Source organism: Phacochoerus africanus, chromosome 4 (assembly GCF_016906955.1).
Source record: "Phacochoerus africanus isolate WHEZ1 chromosome 4, ROS_Pafr_v1, whole genome shotgun sequence".
In the NCBI taxonomy this organism is placed as follows: Eukaryota; Metazoa; Chordata; class Mammalia; order Artiodactyla; family Suidae; genus Phacochoerus; species Phacochoerus africanus.
Genome location: NC_062547.1, coordinates 39,100,758 through 39,126,951, shown reverse-complemented (window position 1 = coordinate 39,126,951; position 26,194 = coordinate 39,100,758).

Sequence of the window (26,194 nt, the reverse complement as noted above, 5' to 3'; positions counted from 1 at the left end):
AGGAGGCAGTAGTCCTATGAGATCAGGTCAAATTATACCCTAACTAGGAGTTTATCAGAGAGAACTAGAGAAAGAGACAGCTAACGAGAGCTCTAAAGGAATCAGAATACACCCAACACTAGCCTCAAAAACTACCCCTACAAAATTACCCTGAGTTTAATTAGATCAGACTGAGAGCAAATTATGCCCTACCACTTTAGTGTAAACAATAAAGCAATGAGTCAGCAATTAGAGAGACTAAGGACTAGGCGTGATACCAACAGAGGTGGCTGGTGTAAGAGAAAGATGAGAGACAGAGAGATTAAAAGATAATCCTCCTAAAATCTGTCATGCCAGGCTGTGACTTTTGCAGAGTGATAGTGGCTTTACACTGCAGGGGAAAAAACTTCACTAAAACAGTTCAGTCCAGTCTCATGCAAAGAATGTCAACAGCAACAAGCTTTGGAGGAAGATGAGGATCCAGAGTTGGTTCAATATATTTTCTAGCATGCTTACTTTCCAACAAAAATGTTAAAATATGCAAAGAAAGAAGAAAGTGTTACTCGTACAAAAGGGGAAAAAAAGGGGCAACATCAAGTGATTTTGAAAGGCCCCAGATGTCAGATTTAAAACAGGAAGACTTTAATAAGAATATGTTCAAAGAACTAAAGGTAACTCTACTTAAGAAAGTAAAGGGAGTATGAAAAAGTAGAAAAGATTGATAAACAGATAAATGAACCAAATGAAAATTACATAGTTGAAAAAGTATAATATTGAAATTAAAAAAAAATCGTGAGAGGGTTTCCATAGTAGATTTGACATGGCACAACAAAGAATCACATGTCAACTCAACAATAACAGGACAAATATTCTTCTCAAGTGCACATGGAATACTTTTAGGCATAGAAAATATGTGAAGTCATAAAACATCCTGCTGTGTAGCACTGGGAACTATGTCTAGTCACTTATGGTGGAGCATGACAGTATGAGAAAAAGAATGTATACATGTATGTGTAACTGGGTCACCATGCTGTGCAGTAGAAAATATATATATATATATAAAAATTAAAAAATTAAAAAGCTCCAATAATACATATATACTTGAGAAAAGAGTAGTAGAGATTATGAAATCTAAAGTAAAATAAAGGAAAATGAGTGCAAATTCAGACTTTTTTTTAACAAAGAACTTTCCATTATACAATAAAATTTTAAAACTGCAACTGTACCTCCCTCATAGGCACACCAGCTTATTATAAGTGTTGAGATATTCTGCAGTTAAAAAAACCTGTTTATTTTTTTGAATCCAGATTTTCAAAGTTTATTAACAGTAGAAGTCCCCGCCTTTTCAGTTTACATAATAATTTTGGAAATGTTTGTCTGCATGTAATTCTGTATCTCTGTGCGTGTGTTTGTATATATAGATATATATAACAACAAACAACACTATACACACATGCACATATGCACATGAGTTTCACAGGTATACCTACGTAGCTTATTGAGGCAATTGTCAGATTAATTTCATGGGACACTATTCTGCTTCAAGTCTAAAACTTTATCGGAAAGAATTCCCAGGGACTTGGGGAAGGGAAACACATATTTACTCTACATTCCTTCTTTATATATAATTTAAACCATTTTGATAGTAAATACACACATGGATATGAGAGGATCATCTTAAGTAGGACAGGCTGCACATCCCTTAGAGGTGCTAATAGTACACATAGAGCATTTCAGGAAAAAAGCCCCTAGCTTGCCCTGAGATGAGTATGTTTAAAAATTCCAGTGCAATATTGTGAAATTTCCAGAAGCAGAAAGTACAGATGTATCATGATTTACTGTTGTCATTTACTAGAAAGATGCAGCATAAACATAAAAGAGTGTGGAAATTGATAGTTTGGGTGAAAAAAAAAGTGATTTAGATGCTAAACTATGATGCCCAAGCCTGGGAGGGAGGAAAGTCTGACTAGGTAGAAGCAGACAAGCTGAAAAAAGATGAAATGATTACCTATTATAGGAATAAAGGAAATGAGGAACTGTGAAAGAATACATTACTTTTTTAAGGATACCTAGTAGGAAGGCGGTTTTAAACTTTGAAGAATAAAATCTTAAATTTTCATAGAAAGAAGATGGCTCAAAGATGACAAATTTTAGTATTTATACATTTGAAACAGAGTGGTATCAATGGTCAGTGGAATACACCACAAAAGAAACTGAGCTGGGTGTTTAAAAACCAGAATTAAATAATTCTTTTCACATAGAGTTTTCCAGGCCCAAAAGATGATGAAAATACTTGAGTATGAAAACAAGTATGTTAGGCAGTCAAGTATATCAATGGCAGACATCAATAAGGAGTGTGGCAGCATACACCTCAAATGAAGAGGGGATTTTACAAGAGCGAGGAAGAGTATTGTTCTGGGAGGCAGCACGGTGAAGTAGAAAGGAGTGTGGACTGAGGAAGGATGAGCAGTTTCTCCTGCAATGAGCATAAAGGGGATTGTGTTTTCAGACAGGGAATCAGATTTTGGGTAGAGCAAAAGGGAAAGTAGACCTCCTATCAAGAGATGTTAAAAGTGGGGGTATTTTCTCTGTAGCGGCTTCCAGAGGGCCAAGTAGAAATGGATGGGAAGGAGAGGACAGAGGAAATTGGTCAGAGAAGAGAAAACACAGAGAAGCAAGGGGATGGGATTTTGAAGGAGTATAAATGATGACAAGGAGTCAGTATTGTGGTTATAAGCATAGGCTCTGGAGTTAATCCATCTTGGTTTGGACCTTCATTCCACTGAGTCCCTAGCTGTGTGTCTTGGAAAATTGCTAAACCCTCTAAGCCTGTTTTCCTTTTCTTTTCCTTTTTTTAAAAAATATTACTCAAAGGAATTTATCACATCTTTAGTTATATAATGATCATAACAATCTGATTTCACAGGATTTCCATCACACAGCCCAGGCACATCCCCCCACCCCACAAACGGTCTCCTCTGGTGACCGTAAGTTTTTCAATGTCTGTGAGTCAGCATCTGTTCTGCAAAGAAGTGCAGTCTGTCCTTTCTTCAGATTCCACATGTCACTGAAAGCATTTGATGTTGGTGTCTCATTGTATGGCTGATTTCGCTTAGCATGGTAATTTCTAGGTCCATCCATGTTGCTAACAATACCAGTATTTGGTTCCCTTTAATGGCTAAATAATATTCCATTGTGTATATGTACCACACCTTCATGATCCACTCCTCTGTCGATGGACATTTAGGTTGTTTCCATGTTTTGGCTATTGCAAATAGTGCTGCCATGAACAGGGGAGTACATGTGTCTTTGCGAGTCATGGTTTTCTCTGGATCGAGGCCCAGGAGTGGGACTGCTAGATCAAATGGTAGTTCCACTTTTAATTTTCTGAGGCATCTCCACACTGTTTCCCGGAGTGGTTGCACCAATTTACAATCCCACCAACAGTGTACTAGGGTTCCTTTTTCTCCACACCCTCTCCAGCACTGATTGTTTGTAGACTTTTGGATGATGGCCATTCTGGCTGGTGTCAGGTGGTACCTCAGAGTGGTTTTGATTTGCGTTTCTCTAATAATGAGTGATGTTGAACATCTTTTCATGTGTTTTTTGGCCATTCATGTGTCTTCTTTGGAGAACTGTTTAGATCTTCTGCCCATTTTTTGATGGGGTTGTTTGTTTTTTTGGTATGGAGCTGCAGAAGGTGTTTGTAAATTTTGGAGATGCATCCCTTGTCAGTTGATTCACTTGCAGAGGTTTTCTCCCATTCTGTGGGTTGTCTTTTCATTTTGTTTAGGGTTTCCTTTGCTGTGCAGAAACTTTTAAGTTTGATTAGGTCCCATTTGTTTGTTTTTGTTTTTACTGTCATTGCTCTAAGAGGTGGATCTGAGAAGATGTCGCTGTCATTTTTGTCAGAGAGTGTTTGGCCTATGTTTTCCTCTAAGAGTTTTATAGTGTCTGGTCTTATACCTAGGTCTTTAATCCATTTGGAGTTTATTTTTGTGTATGGTGTTATAGAGTGTTCTAATTTCATTCTTTTCCATGTGGCTGTCCAGTTTTCCCAGCACCACTTATTGAACAAGCTGTCCATTCTCCAGTAAATATTCTTGCCTCCTTTGTCATACATGAGTTGGCTGTAGGTGCGTGGGTTTAATTCTGGGCTTTCTTTCCTGCTCCACTGATCTATATTTATGTCTTTGTGCCAGTACCATATGGTTTTGATGATTGTTGCTTTGTAGTATAGTCTGAGGTCAGGGAGCCTGATTCCTCCGGCTCCATTTTTATTTTTCAGGATGTCTTTGGCTATTCTGGGTCTTTTGTGCTTCCAAACAAACTTTAAAATATTTTGAGTTCTGTGAAGAATGTCCTTGGTAATTTGATAAGGATTGCATTGAATCTGCAGATTGCCTTAGGTAGTATAGTCATTTTGATAATATTGTCTCTTCCAATCCATGAGCATGGTATATCTTTCCATATATTTGTGTCATCTTTGATTTCTTTTATCAGTGTCTTATAGTTTTCCGAGTAGAGTTCTTTTGTCTCTTTAGATAGGTTTACTCCTAGGTATTTTATTCTTTTGGATGTGATGGTAAACAAGATTGCTTCCCTAATTTCTCTTTTTGCTTTTTCATTGTTAGTGTATAGAAATGCCATTGATTTCTGTGTATTAATTTTGTATCCTGTGACTTTGCCAAATTCAGTTTTCTGGTAGAGTCTTTAGGATTCTCTAGGTATAGTGTCATGTCATCTGCAAATAGGATAGTTTTACTTCTTTGTTTCCAATTTGGATTCCTTTTATTTCTTTAACTTCTCTGATTGCCGTGGCTAGGACTTCCAAAACTATGTTGATGAGTAGTGGCGAGAGAGCGGACCTCCTTGTCTTGTTCCTGTTCTCAGTGGGAATTCTTTCAGCTTTTCACCATTGAGAATGATGTTGGTTGTGTTTAAAGTGGGAAAAATTAAATGAGATAATACCTGAAAAATTTTTCTATATACTGCCTTAGTGTTTAATTAAATTATGACTCTGTGTACATTGTAATTTTAGGAGACCAAAGCTTTCGGTGATAGGTATGTGAAACATAGCAGAATTAGCTAGCCTAAAGGCTCAGGGTTTAAAATAGATCTGTTATGGAGTTATATCAATGCAAGTTAAGACCCCCTGAGGAAGGGTACAAAGCCAGATGAAATTTTGCTTTGTGTCAAGGCATTTCACTGGAGTGTAATTATACTTTTAATGCAAAGTGGTATGTGTTATATTAGAAAGTAGATACAGCAGTGTAAAAGCATAGAGAAGGAGTGACTAATTCTAACTTTGTGAGAAGTCAAGGAGGGCTATGTTGATGTATACCACTGAAACTGAGGAAATTATAAAGTAGAGAGGGTACAGCATTGTGCAAAGACATTCAGCGTGAAAGGCATAGAGTGTTCTGTAGACAAGAACAAGAAAGTCAATGTGATGAAGCCCTGAGGTTGGGGGAGTGGGTAGAAAAGAAGTAGGAATGGAGCTTGGAAGTGGACTGATACTAAAGAGCAGGTAGAAAGGACCAAGAGGTCAACTTCCCTATAGATAATGTGTCAATTAGGAAGAAGCTCATCTGCAAGGAAGTCTGGAAAGGAAGAGCTGAAGAGGTAAACCTTGGCAGTATCTATCCTTTCCCATTCATTGTGAAGGGATCCTGATACAAACCCCCATGGCAAACTGACCTCTATCATGGAAATGGTTTCATGAAGACCTCAGAAGTTATGCCTGATGCAACTGAACACAAAACACAACAAGGTACTCAATGACCTGGGCATCTTTGTTCAGCACACAGACTCATGTAATTTTGGCTTTCCCTGAAGACAGTCTTAGTGGGAGACTGAACTGCTCATACTGATACTAAAGTGCTCAGTTCTATTTCTCATTGTACCAGTAAGGCTTTGCTCTACATCAGTCAACTTGAGCTTGATCTGTAGGAATGTATTTCAAAAGGAGAGATATTTTCTCAATATGTTAACAAAATTGCTTCTCTGAGTTGGCAAAGCTGGAGGCCAAACCGTGGGCTGTAATGAATTCTCTAAGCTAAGGACATCTTATGAGCCCCTTAGCAGCCAGAAAGCTTTTCCCTTGAGGTCTTTGACATTCCCGTGTCATTAGCTTCAAAACTTTACTATCCCCTACCCAAAAACATATGTCTAAAACAATGGAAAGGTTTTGTTTATCTTATCAAGCAAAAAAAATTCTATTAGTAAGGTTCTCCAAGCCCAGGGAAATGCTAAATAAAGATCATATCAATTATAAAGTGAGAAGTACAGAAGACAAACAAATTTTTCCTTTAAGCTTTGAGTTGCATTTACTAAGATGCCAAATCAGCTTATTTTATTATGGTACATTATGTAGGAGGAAGTTTAGATGGAATAATCTATATTTCCAATTATGCACAGTAATGATATTAGTAAATTGCTATATTATTATTATTGTTTTAGCAAACACCGTATCTAAAAGATATCCTCTGTGCTTCAAAAGCAGATCAAATAAGCTCATTTATGCTAATACCTATCTTCTTGACAGTAAATTTTTCCTAATGTATTATGACTTCAGATAGACCAATGATTATTTCATATATTCTAATTAGGAATCACTTTATTCAGTCAGCCATACACATCAGTAAACAAGTGGAATGAATTCCCTAGGGACATGATAAAAAGACAATGATTTCCTTCCCTCTACAGCTTGGAGAATTTTCCCTGCAATCAAAGAGTAATTAGAGAATAAAATGAAAAGTCAGAAAACATAGTTGCAGGTGTGAGTACTTGGCAAGGCATGTTTCTTTGCAAGGATGAAATGAAAATGGACATCTTCATTACTTGTCATATAAGGGGAAATACACTAGCTATCATGGTCTCCTTTCAGAAGTAAGCAGAAAATACAATTGAATTAGTTGCTTTTGTAGGAGAACGAATTGGAATGTAATCATTTCATTTAAATGCTAGATTCCCAGAAGGGAGAAAGATGAATCCAATTCAGCATGTTTCTAATTATTTATTCCTTTATTACAGGAATTTATCCCCTCAAGATCAAGCTAATTGATATTTACTTTTGATACTACCACGTGCAGTAAGAGCCCTCATTCCATCTTTTGGTCCATGATGTTGTAATTAAAATGCTAGAGCAAAGGTAATAGTGGGAAGAGGGAGATCCCTTTAACTAGTTGATCTAACTACTATGTGTATTTGGACTTCCCATCTATCATCTTATTTTTAGTTGTCAAAGACATTTTAAAAAATTACTGTGTAGAGGGGAATTGTATGCCATTAAAGTGTAGTTGTTATGTATATTTTTTCTTATCAAGTCAGTGTCATAAATGTGAGTGGCATTTCTTCCACCAGAGCTTTTAGGCTTGTTTTAATTTGCTCACTAACCAGCTATTGCTACACAGTGTCAGTAAATACAGTCTAATAATTAACAATGATCCACATTACTTAAGGTGAAATACTCAAAGGTCCTTTAGTTCACACTAGGGACATGGAAGTAGAACATTTTAATTATATGGAAAGCAGTCAAACAGCAAATCAAACATTGGAAGACCAAAAGTTTCTTTATAAAATCACAATTCAATTCCTGGGCTTCCATAATAATTTGTTCTTCTAACCATTGAAAGCCTTTAGGAAAAGTCAGCAAATCATTGTTAATTCTAATGGAGGAATAAAGTCTTGAACTCATGAAAAACTGGCTGTAATAAGGGATAAAGGTCCCATCTTATTAAAATTAGTACCAATCAGTTTATATAAGTAATCAATAACTGTCCACTTACATTGTTCAGCCAGCCATAGAACTAAGAAATAAGTCCCCTATCTATTTTGGTTTCACTTCCACATTCCTGGGAACAAACTGTGTGTGGGAAAGTTGGGTCATTTTGGAAAACACTTTAAAAAAAATTGCCAGAAGAATTGTAAGCCTTACGCACTTAATTGTGGTTCTCCTGAGATGATAACCTGGACTCATCATGAGAGGAACAATTTATTTTTTATTAAAAAGGGAATTTTGAATAATCATGTTCAAAAGCATAAACTTTGACAGTATTTTTTGAAGGCTTAAAGACTTTTTGGTTTAAATATGCTTCTTAACAGATTATGGGTTTATGACACCAAAATAATCATTTCAAAAGCAGAGATTATTTTAAAAAGACTACAATTCTATTTCCTGAAAAAGTACATATTTAGACATAGGCCAGCTATTTAATATTTAATTAAATAAACTCATAAAAGTTATGGTAGTCAACAGATACACTGAATGGTTATGACAAATGATGATCTTCATATGGTGGCTAGATTTTTGTATGGTTCACTCCCTTCCCAACACTAAGTCCTAATTTTCAGATGTATCTTTCTCAAAAACCATTAAAAGAAACCATCTGGAAACTTTTTACTCTTGAAAGGTCTACAGGCATGAGATACACACACTTATGCAAATGAAAAGGAAAAGAAAAGGAAAGAAATGGAGGGAAAACAGATATCTTTTATTATACACTAAGTATCAGTGAAAAGTATAGAATAGAAGCTGGAAACGACAGTAGAACATCTAGATCAACACTTTTATTTTATAAAAAATGATACAGATTTTCCCAAGAATATCAACTACATAAAGGCAAAGTACAAATTTGGAGGAATGTTTTTGGGTTCCTGTTCAGTGTTCATTCCATTGTATCCAGCAATCACATTTGTTCTGCCCCTATAATAGATATTTTCAGTTTCATTTTTGATATGCAAATTAATAAAATAAGAAAGTATTTAAGCCGGGAAGTATTTTCAGTTTGGGGTCACTTTGGAACTGTTGTCTATTTTAGGTGTATAGATTTCTCCTCTCAGATTACTTATGTATTAATAATAAATATTCATATCACTATAAGACAAAATGCTACCTATTTCCAATTGAATTCCATCATAGCTGAACTTAAGGATGTTTAAGGGCACTTAAGCTGCACTTAAGGATGCTTTAAACATCCAAAAATCCTACTATAAAGGAATAATTAACCATCCCTTTAAAGGGTGAAAGGCACTCTCAAGAATATAATCTCTGATTAATTCCTTTCTTATTTGGTTAAACAAGAGACAGCCTTATACTTTTCCAGCACATGTAGAATTCTCCTCAGAAATAAAGAAATACAGTCATAAAGATAAATTCAATTACATAAATTATGTACACAAGACCTTTTAAAAATAAAGACACAAGAACTGCTAAGTATCAGGAGAAGGCAGAGATAAAGATGGCACAAAGGAATGACATGGAGATCACCTTCTCCCACAAATACATCAAAAATAAATCTACATATGGAATAATTCTCAGAGTACATCTATTGAACACTGGCAGATCTCATATAATCAAAGCTACAAGAAAGACAACCAGGTAACCAGGTAGGATGAAAGGAAAGAAAAAAAAAGGAATCAGGATGATTCCTACACCCTGGGAAAGCACTGTGAAAGAGAAAATGTTCCTTCATCCTGGAAAAGTCATTCACTGGTTTGGAGGTCAGTCAGGGTAGATATTTGGCTTCAGAAGGCAGCTGCTGGCTTGAAGCAGGTAGAACAGAGAGAAAGAAGAGCACAGATAATCCTTGCCATGATCCTCTACATCCAAGCCCAAGACACATACTTCTGGTGTGTGTAGAGGCTGGGTGCTGAAATTTGGGGTTCAGCAGACAGACCCAGGAAAAGGATGTGGTTTGGCTAAATGAAAACAGCCTGAAGGACCTGTACTGTGGTCTGGGCTACAACTGGGGGTGTCTGTAGAAGGGAACTTGGGTCTGCCATAGGAAACCCAGTGTCAACGAATGCAGAAAGGGAGAGATGTGGAACCACCAGAGCAGCCTCTTTCTCAGTTTGCTCACAGTGGGTGTTGGCTCCACAGCTGGGAACACACAAGTGCCAGTGAGTTGCCCACATGTGGAGGTGAGCTGAAATCTGAATCAATTATCAGCACTCCCACAGTAGAGACAGGGCCAAAGGCAGCACCAACAGTAGTGTATTTTGTAAGCATGCACACTGGGTGGTAGGCAACATCACAGAGTGCATGTCTCAGCAGACAACTTCTGGGGGGGGGGGATATGCAGTGGTTCCTTTCACAGTGGGAGCACTCCAGTTCTGCCTACTTCACACTGCAGCTTAGACCTGGATCTGAGAACTCCTCGTCCCACACATAGGAAGAAGACCCTGCTCCTGATAGTGCTAGGACAACCAAGAATGAGGAAGAAGCTCTATCCAACATAAAATGAATTATCTGGTCACTGTAACACAGGTCACATCCCCTATAAAAGAGACAATTGCCAGCACACCATGAGAAAAGATATAGCAACCATCCAAAAAAAAAAAAAATCCTTCCATACATGAAATTTTGTACTCAAGCTGCACAGGAATGCTCCCACATAAAAACAGACTTTCAAGGCCTGATAATTGTTTCTCCTAAATTCACAGGCCAGAGATTTATAAGTAAAGTGAAAACACAGAGGACTCACTCCCAGTTAAAAGAAAAAGAGAAATCCTCTGAAAGGACGAACAATTAAACCAACCTCTACAGTCTACAAGGCCCTGAACTCAAAAAGGAAATAACAAAAATGCTGAAGGAATTAAGGAATTAATTCTGAATGAATTTCTGTAACAAAGTACTAGAAACTATAAAGAGAAAGCAATCAAAATTACACAACTCAATTGCCAAGATGAAAATCCAGCTAAAGGCAAAAAATAGCAAAATAAATAATGCAGAAGAAAGAATAAGTGATCTAAATAATAGAATAACAAAAATCATCCAGTCAAAACAGCACACAGAAAAAAATATTGAAAATATGAGACCTATAAGATAATGTGAAGCATGTCAATCTATACATAATAAGGATCTCAGAAGGAGAAGGAAGAGAAAAGAAGATCAAAATGTATTTGAAGAAATTATGGCTGCAAACTTCCCAAACCTAAAGAAGGAAACAGAAATCCAGGCACAGAAAGCACGAGTGTCCTAAACAAGATAAACCCAAATAGACCTACACTAAGACATATCAGAATTAAATGGCAAAAGTTAAACATAACAAGAGAATTCTAAAAGTAATAAGGGAAAAATAGACTCAGTTACAATGGAACCCCCATAAAGCCAACAGCTGATTTCTCTATAGAAAATCTGCAGGCTAGAGGGCATGGCAGATACTTAAAATAAAAGTCATAAGTAACGACAAAGAGGGACACTATATTAAAAAAGTAAGAAAAAAAAAGAAGAGGATATTACACTTGTTAAACTTAAAAGCTTTTGCACAGCAAAGGAAACCATAAGCAAAACAAAAAGACAACCCATAGAATGGGAGAAAATGTAAACAAAGTGACTGAAAAGGGATTCATCTCCAAAATATAAAAACATCTAATGCAACTTTATATCAAAAACCAATAAACAACCCAATTAGAAAATGGTCAGAAAGGAGTTCCTATTTTGGCTCAGCAGGTTAAGAACCTGACATAGTCTCCATGAGGATGTGAGTTTAATCCCTGGCCTCGCTCAGTGGGTTAAGGATCTGGCATTGTCACAAGCTGCATCATAGATCACATATGTGGCTCAGATCTGGCATTGCTGTATATGTGGTATAGGCTGGCAGCTGTGGTTCCAATTTGACACCCTGTCAACTTACATATACTGAAGGTGCGGCCATAAAAAATTAAAAAAAAAGAAAAAGGCCAGAAGATCTAAATAGACGTTTCTACAAAGAAGACATACAGATGGCCAAAAAACATAAAAAGATGTTCGACATCACTAATTATTAGAGAAATGCAAATCAAAAATACAATGAGATACCACTTTATCAGTCAAAATGGCCATCATCAAAAAATCTACAAACAATAGATGCTGGAGAGGATGAGCAAAAAAGGGAACCCTCCCACACTGTTGGTGGGAATGTACATTGGTACAACCACTACTCAAATCAGTATGGAGTTACCTTCAAAAACTAAATATAGAACTACCATATGATCCAGTAATCCCACTCCTGGGCATTATCTGCAGAAAACCATAATTCAAAAAGATACATGCACACCAATGTTCACTGCAGCACTATTTAGAATAGCTGCAGTGGATATGGAAACTCCTTAAATGTCTATCAACAGAGGAATGGATAAAGAAGATGTGGTACATATATACAGTGGATTATTACTCGGCCATAAAAAGAAAAAATAATGCCGTTTGTAGCAACATGCCTAAATCTAGAGATTATCATAATAAATGAAGTCAGACAGAGAAAGACAAATATATGGGATCAGTAATACGTGGAATCTAATAAAAAAAGATGCATCAGAACTTATTCACAAAACAGAAATTCACTCAAAGCTTTCAAAACCAAACCTAGGATTACCAAAGTGGAAACTGTGGGGGCAGGGATAAATTAGGAGTTTGGGATTAAAAACACACCACTATATATAAAATAGATAACCAAGAAGGACCTACTGTATAGCACAGGGAAATCTACTCAATACTGTATAATAACCTATATGGGAAAAGAATCTGAAATGGAATGGATATATGTATGTATATGACTGTTTCACTTTGCTATATACCTGAAACTAACACAATATTACAAGTCAACTCTACGCCAATTAAAATTTAAAACAAAAGCAAAGTCAGAAGCAGAATCAGACTCACTGACATACAAAACAAACCTATGGTTACTAAAGAGGAAAGGTGGAGGAGGGATAAATTAGGAGCTTGGGATTAACAGATATATACTAGTGTACATAAAATAGATAAACAACAAGGACCTATGTGTAGTACAAGAAACTATATTCAATACCATGTGGAGCTCCTCTTGTGACTTAGTGGGTTATGAACCCAAATAGTATTCATGAGGATGCAAGTTTGATCCCTGGCCTCGCTCAGGGAGTTAAGGATTTGGGGTTAAGGATTTGGCATTACTGCAAGCTGTGACATAGATTGCAGATGCAGCCCAGATCTGGAATTGCTATGGCTGTGGAGTAGGCCAGCTGCAGCTCTGATTCAACCTTCTCCAAGTCCAGGAATATCTGTATGCCACAGGTTGCAGTGGAAGGAAGGAAGAGAAGGAAGGAAGGAAATATCATGTAATAACCAAAATGGAAAGGAATCTGAAAAAGACTATGACTAAATCACTTTGCTGTGTACCTGAAACAATACTTCAATAAAAATTCCAAGAGCCATCTATTGCTACCTAGAAAAAAGGAGAAAGTCATTCCAATATCAAAGAGGCAGCAGTGGATTATGCGGTCACTCTATTCCCACTACTTGGCTCTCTACTTACTAGCTGTGTGACTCTGCACCAGGGATATAATCTCTAGTTCAATTTTCTGATTATTGGTAAAACAGAACCAATGATGACACCTCTCATTATCTGGATTTCTGTGAGTTAAATCTGTCAAAAAGAATTATATAAATAGCACATAATTAGCACTCACAAATATATGATGCTATGACAATTATCATTATTAAATTCCTTTATCCTTTGTACTGGCCCATCTTTCATCACTTAAAAGTCTGATCTTAGCAACAGAAGTCTAAGGCATTTGCCAAAATTAATCTTCATATTTCAAAAAGAAAATTAGAAGTTGTAAAGAAACTGGTAAAATATATAAAAAAGCACTAATCTATTTGAAATTTTTTTTTTCTTTTTGGCTTTTCAGGGCCATAATCACGACATGTGGAAGTTCCCAGGCTAAGAGGTGAATCAGAGCTGTAGCTAATGGCCTACACCACAGCCCCAGCAACGCAGGATCCAAGCAACTTCTGAAAACTATACCATAGCTCACTGCAACACAGGATTCTTAACCCACTGAGCAAGGCCAGGGATCAAACCCACATCCTCATGGATACTAGTCAGGTTTTTTACCACTAAGCTGCAATGTGAAGTCCTGTAAGTATAGTGTATTTTTAAAAAGAATTTCATATCATATTTGCATGCTTGCTTAAATTACATATTAGGGTGAATTATCAACACTTATGTGGCCAACGATCCAATTCTGAACCTAAATATAAAATTCTTTGGCTGGAGTTCCCATCGTGGTGCAGCAGAAATGAATCTCACTAGGAACCATGAGGTTGAGGGTTCAATGCCTGGCCTCACTCAGTGGGTTAAGGATCCAGCATTGCTGTAAGCTGTGGTGTAGGTCGCAGACGCAGCTTGGATCTGGCATTGCTGTGGTTCTGGTGTAAGCCAGCAGAAACAGCTCCAATTAGACCACTAGCCTGGGAACCTCCATATGCTGCGGGTGCGGCTCTAAAAGACAGAAGACAAAAAATAAATAAATACATAAAAATAAAACTCTTTGGCTAAAATATCAATTCCAAGGTTAAAACTATAGGTTTGCGTTAGGCCTAAATAGAAAAACAACAGCTGATGAGGCACTTTGCATTAAACACAATCTAGTTTAAATTTGGTGACAATTTAATTCTAGTGCTGCATTCATCTAACAGATTCAAAAACATTTGCAAGCATGTACTGTATCATTATCCTTGTTTTACAGAGATTCCAAAGCCTGGGCAGAGATTAGTGTTTTTAGACAGCCACCCCAGCATTTCTTAACCTGCTGCTGGTTTCTGATAAATGTCTTAAAATTAAGGTATATCTTAAAATTTCTTATTTACTACCATTTTCTTAAAAATGCTAATTGAAATAAAAAAAGAATGAGTCAACAAATTCAATTTCCCAAACCTTTGTATACCCAGCACTTTACTAGTTTCATAGAGCAATACAATATCAGTGTGATTGAAATAGGATGACTTTCCTCGAAGAACATGTATTTCACTAAGCAGATAATCATAATCATTAATGGCTAACATATTCTGAGTGCTTACTAGGTGTCATCCTTTTCACTAAATTTTTTACATGTGGTGTGTCACATCATTTCTATAACCAACCCTAGAGTTAGATACAAATCTACCCAATTCATAGTAAGGAAACTGAAGACTAAAGAGGTTGAGAGATTTTTCCTGAGGTTATATGATAGAGATGGGATTGGGGGTAGAGAACCACTAAACACTCATTTGCCTCACCACAGGTAGGCCTGCATGATTCTCCCTGTTGGTGGGGCTCTGACTTTCCCAACAAAAGTGCCTTGATTCTCTGGGAACTTGACACAATATTCCTTCAATGGCTTCACATTTACAACCTTCTCTCCTTCCTCAAATATTTTTGCATATAGATCAGTATCTTGGCTTTTGACAGATTCAATAATCTCCTTCCAAGGATCTCATCTTTCATCCCCTTGACTTGAATCACTACCATGGCTTTCATTATGGCAACCCCAAGTACCATCACTTCCTTTCTTTCTTCCCTGCTGCCTATATTCCAGACTCAAAATGGTTCGTTTTTCAAAACCATATAAATGCAACCCACTGATCTTCCATCTCGTCTCCCTCTCAGGACCCCTATATTCTCACTTCCCTCAGTATCCAAGCTTAAATCCCATTGTCAAACCTAACTACCTCACTCCCTTTCCCCTAATTAATTTTTTGGAGGCTGTACCCACGGCACGCGGAAGTTCCCAGGCCAGAGATGAAACCACACCACAGCACTGACAACACTGCATCTTTAACCTCTAGGTCACCAGGGAATTTGAATCTGTTAATCAATTTTTTTTTTTTAAGGACTGCACTCGTGGCACATGGAGGTTCCCAGCCTAGGGGTCAAGTTGGAATTATAGCTGCTGGGCTACACTACAGCCAAAGCAGTGCAGGACCCAAACAGCATCTGCAACCTACACCACAGCTCACAGAAATGCTGGACCCCCAGACCAATAAGCAAGGCCAGGCATTGAACCCGCATCCTCATGGATAGTAGTCAGATTTGTCTCTGCTGCACTATCCGCTAATCAATTTTAAAACTGCTTCCATACTCCATTTATTTCCTCACCCAGCTATATAATTTTCTGCTGTATTTTTTTCCTCAAACCTTCAATACCTATTTTCTCTCTTTGCTTATAATTGACACAACTGCAATGTATTTCCTTTAAAAGTGGAAGCAGTCAGAAGAGAATCTCTGTACATTCCCACTATTTATATATTAACCCACCTTCACCTATACCTGTGTACTCTGCCCAAACTCTGTTCCCTACTTCTGCTCTGAAGGAAGTACTAAGATGCCAAGGCCAATTCCTTGCTTGATCTCAATATATCTTCCCTTTACCACCTCAAAGATAGTGCTTCAGCATCATATTTTTCTCTATTGCATTATTTCCAAAAACATCCTAAATTATGTCAGAAGAATTAAAAGTTAAAAATCTGAATTCCACTTTCCATCCAGTTTTGGCCACATTTTTTTCTTTCCCTTTTGACAGCAAAACTCCTGAGTTGCTGCTTGTACTTCCTATCTCTAGTTCTGGTATTTCCTTTCTCTCTTGAGTGTAATGTTTTCTAGCTTTTCTCCTACTGTATCTTATCAAATAGCTCTTGTAAAGATCTCCGGAGGCCTTCATGTTGCTAAATCCAACAGATATTTCTTAGTTCTCACTTTATACACCTAAGCTGCATTTGGCTCATTACAATCCCATTCTTAAAAAATATCTTCCATCAGCTTCTGGGTCATATTCTTAGATTTCCTTCAGTCCTTTCTAGTATTCTTTGTTGGTTCCGTCTCATCTCGCTAACCACTAACTATGGAAAAAATTCAGGACACAGTCCTCATATATCTTCTCTATGATCCCTCCTTTTGTAACCTTTTTCAGGTTCGTTAATTCAAATACCATACAAATTCTGGGAGTTCCCATTTTGGCACAGTGTAAACAAATCAGACTAGTATCCGTGAGGATATGGGTTTGGTCCCTGGCTTCACTCAGTGGGTCGGGGATCCAGCGTTGCCATGAGCCATGGTGTAGGTCACAGACGTGGGTGAGATTCCACGTTGCTGTGGCTGTGACATAGACCAGCAGCTGTAGCTCCAATTTGACTCCTAGCCTGGGAACTTCCATATGCCATGGGAGTGGCCCTTCAAAAAAAAAAAAAAAAAACTACTGTACAAATTTACGTCTACTCCCAAATTTACATGTCTGTCTTGGATCACCTTGCTGAACTCAACACATTTATGGCCTACATTATATCTCTAATTACATATCTAACATGTCTTCCAAACCTTCCCTGTTTCTCATTTCTCCACAGTTTTCCCTGACTTTGTAAATAGCAAATCATTCTTGAGCTTGACCTAATTAAATAAAATTTTGAAAGATTCCAAATGGAAGTCAAAGTTTTCCACTTTTCTGCTCAAAATCACTTCACTGGCTTAAAGCCAACATCCTTCTATCAACCTACAAAGTACTGTACAACCTGGTCTTATGCTGATCTCTGGCCTTCAGCCACTTTTTTCCTCATTCACTCAGCTCCAGCGATAATGGAATTAGTTCCAGTCCTTGAAAGACATGCCACCTGTTGAGGGGTATAGGCATGTTTTAGGGGTGAAGGGAGTCATTGCAAAACTTTGCATCATACTCTTTCTTCAAACAAAGTAGTCTTTGTTCTCTGGGAATCTGATCAATCCTGAGAAAATAAGGCAGGATTTAAAGTTTGACACAGCAGTTCCCATGATTTTAACTTCTGATTCCTTTCAAAAAATTTTTTTTAAACTTTCAGTGGATTTCAATGTCTATTAGAATCAGTGAGTTGAGTTTTAGGCAAAGTTACACTGAGAAAAATTATTTGCATATATTAATACATAAGTAATAAATGGTACAGAGAATGAAGGCTGTAGAAATTCATAAAAAAGGATAAATGAATATGAGGTTGCAAAACATTTAATGGAAAAGATAGCTCTTTAGCTGTATCTTGAAGAGTTAATAGCCTGTAGATAAGTAGGAACAGCCAGAGGGATACTAATAGGAGGTAGGATTTGGGGGCAAGGAGGCAAAATTTAAGAGTGGGACATCATGAAGGATCAAATTGACTGAAAAAGATGAACTTATATTAAAGTATAGGAGATGTTTACACTTGGGTCCTCTAAATTTAATGAGCTTGATCCTTCTACATTCTGTAGGGTCTGTAAATTCAAAACCATATATATTTCATGATAAGTTGGTGGTGATTTGCGTATATTTATAGCATCTTGATCTGATTGTATTTTTTATGGTAGAATATATTTGTTCTCAAAATATGCAAACATTGAGTTTCAACAGCCACTTTTTAAAGTAAAATAGCATTCATAGTAATGTTTTCTTCAAAAAATCAGTCAGGTCTTCAGGTAGTACTTTTCCTACAATGTATTTGATTTGGTTTTGAATCATAAATCAAATCATAAATGATTACCATTCAACTTGTGGGCAGAGCCACTGTAGAATAAAGAGCCCACAGAGAAATATGAACAAAGTCTCATCCTCTTCCCTAATGCTCTCAAAATTTCACTTTGCAATTCATTGTCCCAGACTTAATGAAAAAAAAAAAAAAAAAGGTTTCATGCTCAGAAACATTATGTCAATGATTCAGTGTCAGCATCCTCCACCATTCATCAATTTTTTTGCTCTATGTCAAGCCTCGTTTTCAAAATCAGTCTTTGGGTTTGTGATTGGAATTAGGCATCTTTTGTGCTTTCAAGATATTACAAGTGAGTGCAAACTAAGGAGAAAACAGACTATCCATGCACAGGCTTTAATTGCATTCTCACCCCAGTACCCTTGCCTTCATCTTTTTTCCATGCATAGCCTGATTTTCCAACATCTCCTCAAAAGATGAAATCTCATTATCTCAGATTTTCAATAGCACAATGCAAATCGATTTTTGGAAGCAGATTTGGTCCATTTTTGGCTTAATTACTATTGTTTAAGTCATATCTACTTAAAAAGAAAAGAAAATTTTCAATTAGGAGCCATTTAGATTGTTCAGATTAGCTTTTTCACATTTATTTTTTAAACATGAGAGCAAAAGATAAAATTTAGAGACAATAGGATCTTTTCCAAATTCTTTTGAGATAAAAACTTCACTTTCTGCATGTAATAATATCAATTAAGAGAGAAATTCTAGAAAATTCTACCTAATAGATGATAGTGTTAATTACTTAACTGCATAATTTCTAAGTTTCTGTTACCAGTCATCATTGTGTTCCTTTTAAACTTCACTAGGCACCTACAAAATGAACATTTGAAGATAATTATTTCAGTATATTGCTTTATATTTGAAAAATGAACCTGCATATTATCTGATGCTTTTAGAAAGTAAAATTAAATTTTAATATACTTAACATTTAATTGCTTTAAAAAATGAATTTTATCCTTAAACTTGTCCCAAATTCCTTTCATTCAGTTTTCTGAAGGCATTTTTCCAAAGTATTAATGGCATTTTGAGCTTTGTTGCTTTCTTTCAGAATATAAGTGACTCCTAACATTAAACTTCGAGTAAATAATTATGAAAGAGAGAGTTGGTATTAAAAGAGGAGACCTTAGAAGCAGAGTTAGGTAGATGTCTTTTACGATTCAGTCTTGGAAGAGATAAGGAAGGAAGGAAGGAAGAATACCAGAGAGAAATTTCCTTGAGTAGGAACTTAATCCCTTCCCTGCTGACTTAGAAGAATTTCAAACTTGTGGAAGAGAGTGGAAGAGAGTGGCTGACAGAACTAGATCACAATATTTTTATATCCTGCGAGTTTCTGGCAAAAGGTGAAGGGAGGTAAATTTAAGCCCATAAAACCCAGTATGTTGGGGAAGATGTTCTATTTTTCCTTTTTTTTTTTTTTTTAGGGCCGCATCTGAAGCATATGGAAATTCCCAGGCTAGGGGTCAAATTGGAGCTCCAGCTTCAGGCCTGCACCACAGCCACAGCAAGGCCAGATCACAGCTGGATCTGTGACCTACACTGCAGCTCATGGCAACACCAGATCCTTAACCCACTGAGTGGGGCCAAGGATCGAACCCACACCCTCATGGATACTAGTCAAATTTGTTACCACTGAGACACAATGGGAAGATGTTTCCGAACGAATCCCCAGAATACACACAGATTGTGCATCAGCATTGCTAAACTGAGTCAACTAGACACCAATAACCTAAACCCGAGAACTTGTTGCTTCAAAGGAGTCAGGAGTCAGTAAAATGAGTTGCAAATTTAATCAACATGTGTCTGATTGCTTGGTCCTTATAATTAATGAGGAAAAACTAGGTTATGTAACCTTATAATAAGTCGTCTTTCCAAGCTAATACAAAAATAATAGTCAATATCTCTTTGGAAGTGATCTTTCATGCTGAAACATTTAATATTTGCATGAATGCCGTAATGAGAAAAGTGGGAGGAAATTTCATTCTGAAAATCAAGTAGTCATGGCACAAGATTTTTGAGAGAGAGAGAAAAGGAGAGGTACCCAAAATTCAATAATTTAGCCCATCGACTGCAATGCTATGGTTATATTCTGAAGAAGTAAGTTTGACTTTTTTTGCTAGTGTATTTTGTTCTTTTAACCTCCATAGCCACAAGCTCAGGCACAGGACATATTATTGAAAGATAAGTGAAAGAATGTCAGGAGGAGTGAGTACTTTTCCCATCTGTGCCCCTGCAGCCAGGGTGGACTCAGCTGAGCATTTAGAAAGATTGCCTTAGGGGGTCTACTGGAACTCCCTTCCACCACTCAGGGCAAAATTACACTAATTGATTGCATTAGAATTTGGGGAGAAAACAGTATTGTTTGGAAGGTATTTAGTGATGAGAACTGAGTATTACATTATTATTCTATTATTTTGGCCATAGACAAGGAAAGAGGTAGTTTGGTATACAGATAGCTGGGAGTAATAAGAAAACAGTATAGTCCTGACACAAGCAAGAATGAAAAGAAACATTAGAGCGTACAGCACCTTTGTAGCAGGAAAGCAATTGTGTTCATAAAAGCACTGAAAAAATTGTTAGCACTAACAAGGCGCTCTCATCAAAGTGTTTGTGGGACTAGCCTTTGATCAGATGGTCAGAGTAGAAGAGCATTTCTTGTTTTGGCTAGCTCAGCACCCATCCCCCCTTCTTTTGGTAACAGCACCTTGAATTTCCTTTGTAACCACCCCACTGCCAACTCATATCAGGACTTCCTTCCAGGATGGGTGTTTAACCTGGGCCTGACAATAGAGAGCACTGTAATTTTTTTTTTTTTTTACAATTTTTGTTTTAAAGTTGAGTCAAAATACACATACCATAAAATTCACTCGTGTCCAATTTATTGATATGCAACGTATTTACAGAAATGGGCAACCATCACCAATATCTAATTCCAGATCAATTTTATCATCACCCAAAGAAAACTTGTACCCATTAGCAGATGTTCCTCACTCCCTTCTACCATCAGCCCTTAGCAACCACTAATCTATTTTTTTGTCTCCATGAATTTTTATGTGTGGCTATTTTATAATAATGGAATCATAAAATTTGCAGTTTTTCTGTCTTTCACTTAACATAATGTTTTAAAGGTCAATCCATGTTGCAATGTGTATCAGTATTTCCTTCTTTTTGTAGCTGAATAATTTTCTACTATGTAGTTATACCACATTTTGTTCATCCATCTATCAGTTGATGGACATCATACTTTTTAGATATTATGACACACTGCTATGAACAGTCATGTCAAGTTTTTGTGGGAATATATGATGTCAATTATCTTGAGTATATACTATAAGTGGAATCACTGGATTATACAGTAACCTTAAGTTTACTTAAGTGTAATAGGGGGAAAAAAAAATGCAGTTCTTTTGTCAGGCCTTGAAGTTACTTGGTTCTCATTCTTTTCCTTCCCAGTGGTTCCAAACTGCTGTTTTTCTGCATGATTGTGGAGTGTTGACTTTCTAGGCTGCTGTGGAGCTCAGAAGAATGGGAAAGAGAGAAAACATTCACTTTTCTTACCAACATTGAAAGGATTTTCTGGAATCCATATTCCCCAAGTGGCTGAAAACTTCTAGTTAATATCTAGAGTTCTGCCAGTGTTCTCATCCCCCCCCTCTTTTTTTTTGTCTTTTTGCCTTTTCTTGGGCCACTCATGCGGCATATGGAGGTTCCCAGGCTAAGGATATAATCAGAGCTGTAGCCACCGGCCTACGCCAGAGCCACAGCAATGCAGGATCTGAGCCGCATCTGCAACCCACACCACAGCTCACAGCAACGCCAGATCCTTAACCCATTGAGCAAGGCCAGGGATCGAACCTGCAACCTCATGGTTCCTAGTCAGATTCATTAACCACTGAGCCACAATGGGAGCTCCCTCATTGCTTTTATAATGACAGAACTTTGGAAGTCCTTACTTGGCCATTTATAGCTGACATGAGTAGACCTAGTTTTTGCAATGATTTTTTTTTGGTCAAAGCATGTGACATAATCCAATCATAAGAAAAATAGTTGTACGTTTTGTACATGCTGAAGGTTTAGGGCTTGGGATCTGATTGTAGTGGTCATTTTAGCTGCTCTGGCCATATCCCTGGTGCCTGACTTCACTGCATGCCTGCCAACTTTCAGTTGTGGATATTAGCATACGGTTACTCCCTAGGAACTTTCTAAAGCCATTTACATCTGCTTTACCCTCAGGTACATCAGCCTGGACAAGTTTCCTATAAACAATGACCAGTAATAGCTGGTGTACAGTGCCCAGTCTTCTTGGTCTTTTAGGTTGTATAATGTTGAGAGATGTGCTGTACATTATTTCCCCAAATATCCCTTCAGGATTAAGCTTTAGTGACAGTTGAGTCATAATGTAGTCATTATTGGCTTCTTAACCTACCCCATTTTGTACCCCCACTTTCCTGATGATATAACCTGAAACCTTCAGATACAATCCTGTGACATGAATCTTTTTCTCCAGGTCTGTTTCTGGGAAAAATCTCACTTAGAAGGAAAGCCCGAAGCCAACTGAAAACAGAATATTCTACAATAAGAATACTCACCTAGGAAGAAACCACCCAGGGGTAAAAATATAAGCGAGAAGAGCTGAGTTCTGGAGAAAATGTTTAAGCCTTTCTACTAAGTCCTGAGTCTTTCTGTTTACCTGAGCCAAAATATTCCCTTTGCGGTTTTAAATAGAGTTGGTTTTTCTAGTTTTTGCTTCTGAAATAAGTCTGAATAACATGATATTGTTGACATGGACTTTAAAAAAGAACAATAGCCTTAGATAAACAAAGCTAATTTTGTGAAACCAATGGAAGTAACAGCATATTGACAGAGTCTTAGTTTCTCTCACAAAGAGAGATCAAAGATATCTATAAGCTTTGATATGTCTTCCGTAGTTTAAGTCAGGTCTTTCAAGATAGGTACTTAATTGGGATTGGGACAAGAAAATGACATAATTAAGACTGGTGGGCATAGCATGGTGAGCATCTTAAAGTAAATCTCGATAAGTATAGTATTTGACAATCAAGCTATTTGCCCAGTAGAGCAATCCATTGTCCTATGAGAACTCTTTGCCCAGATGAGCAAACTGTTTGTTCAGAAAAATTGATATGCAGGAATACCCTGAAGCAAACAGTGAAGTTGTTTATTGGTTGAAATTCTTCCTGTAACAGATAAGTCTTGTTGACATAGGTATTCTCAGTTCTTAATCCTGATACTTCAGCAATGTAATACAAGTGGTGGTAGTTCTAAAGATGAGTAGGGCTTGTATTTAGGAGGGGATGGGTCAAGAACATCAAAGGGATTCTAGGCAATAGGGAAGAAAACAATGTAAGGATGGTAACAAATGGATAAAATGTTAATAACAATGCTTTAGTAGAATGAATAGAACATTACCTAAGAAAGGGAAGTTTGGTGAGATGGTAGAGAGCTAAGAATGGGAACTTTGTCTTCTCTGCAATGAGGAGCTTGTTTGTTTTTATGTTTATGTTTTATTTTTATTATAGTATAGTTGATTTACAGTGTTGTGTCAATTTCTGCTGTACAGCATAGTGACCCATACATAAATATATATAAACACACATATATATGTATATGTGTGTGTGTGTGTATATACAGACAATGGCTGACGTCCAAGCTCTGACTTCCCATGCTCCTTTATTTGTTTCACCTGCAAATCTGCTTTCAGATGCTTTATTCACATTAACATCATAAGGAAAGTTCAAAATTTAGGCTGAATTCTCCCAGGGAGATTTGCCCTTTACTCAAAACTTTTATCTGAAGGAGAATGATTGTGATTGGACATTTGACCATGGGGCAGAGCAAGCCCTCCAGGAAACCAGTCTGTGGATGTAACTCCTGCATGATGGAATAAGTGTGAGGAGTCTGGGGGCTAACATAGAGGGTATGGGCAGTGAACTAGGAGCTCTGCAAGTATAGATATTCTATAGTTCTATAGATATTTAACCGTGTGTCACAACTTCTTGAACTCTCAGTTTCTCCATCTATAGAATGGGAGACTTTACATGAGATTATATGAGACAATGCTGAGTGAAATACTTTAAAACTTCTTAAAAGACACATGAGTGTAAACTTCAAAAATATCTCACATTACTTCCTTATAGATACTCAAAGAGCTGTAAAACAAAAGGAATTAAGGAGTTCCCTGGTGACCTAGTGGTTAAGGATTTTGTATGGTCACTGCTGTGGCTTGGGTTCAATCCCTGGCCCAGGAACTACCACATGCAGCCAAAAACAGAAACAAATGCAAACAACAAAAACAAAAACAAAACCAACATAAACTCATAAAATATGAGGCAGCAGCAGTCAGACTAGTAACTGATCTAACAGAAGGTTAGTTATTACAGTGTCCTTCCTACCATGAGCAATGATAAAACTAACTGAAGATTAGCAATGGTGACAATGAAAATATTCCTGGAAGTTTGCAAGTACCCAATGCATAAGACTACAGCAATGGAAAGCACCAAGAAAGAAAGAAAGCCCCTTGATATATATTTTTATTTATTTCCCCAATAGATTTTTTTTCTACTGTACAGCATGGTGACCCAGTTACACATACATGTATACATTTTTCTCCCATTATCGTGCTCCATCATAAGTGACTAGACATAGTTCCCAGTGCTACACAGTAGGATCTCATTGCTAATCCATTCCAAAGGCAATAGTCTGCATCTGTTAACCTCAAGCTTCCATTCCATATATATATTTTTCTTTTTACATATTCTGTGCAATGTGAAAAGAGAAATTTGAAAATTTACTCTCAATCTTGGTTTCTTTTCTTTTTTTTTTTTTTTGGTCATTTTAGAGCTGCGCCCATGGCTTGTGGAGGTTCCTGGGCTAGGGGTTGAACTGGAGCTGTAGCTGCCAGACTATGCCACAGCCACAGCAACACAGCACAGATCTGAGCCGTGTCTGTGACCTACACCACAGTTCACGGCAATCTTGGATCCTTAATCTAGTGAGTGAGGCCGGGATCGAACCTGAGTCCTCATGGATGCTAGCCAGATTCATTTCCGCTGAGCCACAATGGGAACTCCTCAATCTTGGTTTCTTAGGGAACATATTCTATCATTAAAAAAGTCTTTATTGAGCAGCTCTGTGTGCCAGGATATTAGCCGTCCTTTATGTATATGCCCCAGGGATTATCCTAAGCACTTAACAACTTTAATTATTCTCATTTAATCCTTATAACAATGTATAAGGGTGGTATTAATATACCCTTTTAACATATATGGAAAATGAGAATTAAGTAATTTATTTGAGGCAGATACTGGTAGCTTTTGGCAGAAGTGTGGTTCAAACCTAGGTCTTCACCATTCCAGTGGCTGTATGGACACACTATTAAGTCTTTGGGAGCCCTCATGCTTATTCAACTGATTAAGTTCCATAAAGTTCTCTAAAATAAACACAGAGTGAAATCTACTTCACGCCAATTTCTGAAATGACCTTGCTTCATCCAGTGATTTACAGACCAGGGTGAGAGTGAATATGGGGAAACAGACAATTGAAAATTCTCATCCAGAATGTGTTTAGGCATTTTTATTTTATATTAAATCATGAGAAATAGGAATTTAAACACTTTTTTTTTTACATCTAAAAGTGCTGGCGTCAGATGTCATATTTGCAGAATGTTTTATTTGTACTTCAAGATAGAGAACTGTTATTTGATAGTATAACTATTTCTTGTGGTCTAGCCTCTTCCACTGAAGTATTATAAAATATGTCACTCATGTAGAGTTACAAAAAATGTCATTCTTGCTATTTCAGCTTTCCATGGGACAGAATGCCTAAGAATATCAGAGAGTTGTTGGATGTGTTAGAGTGAAAGAGAAAGACTTTTTTTGAAAGCTAAGTGAGAGACAAGAGAGTAGCTTTCTCTGATTACTCAATTGAACAATACTGATG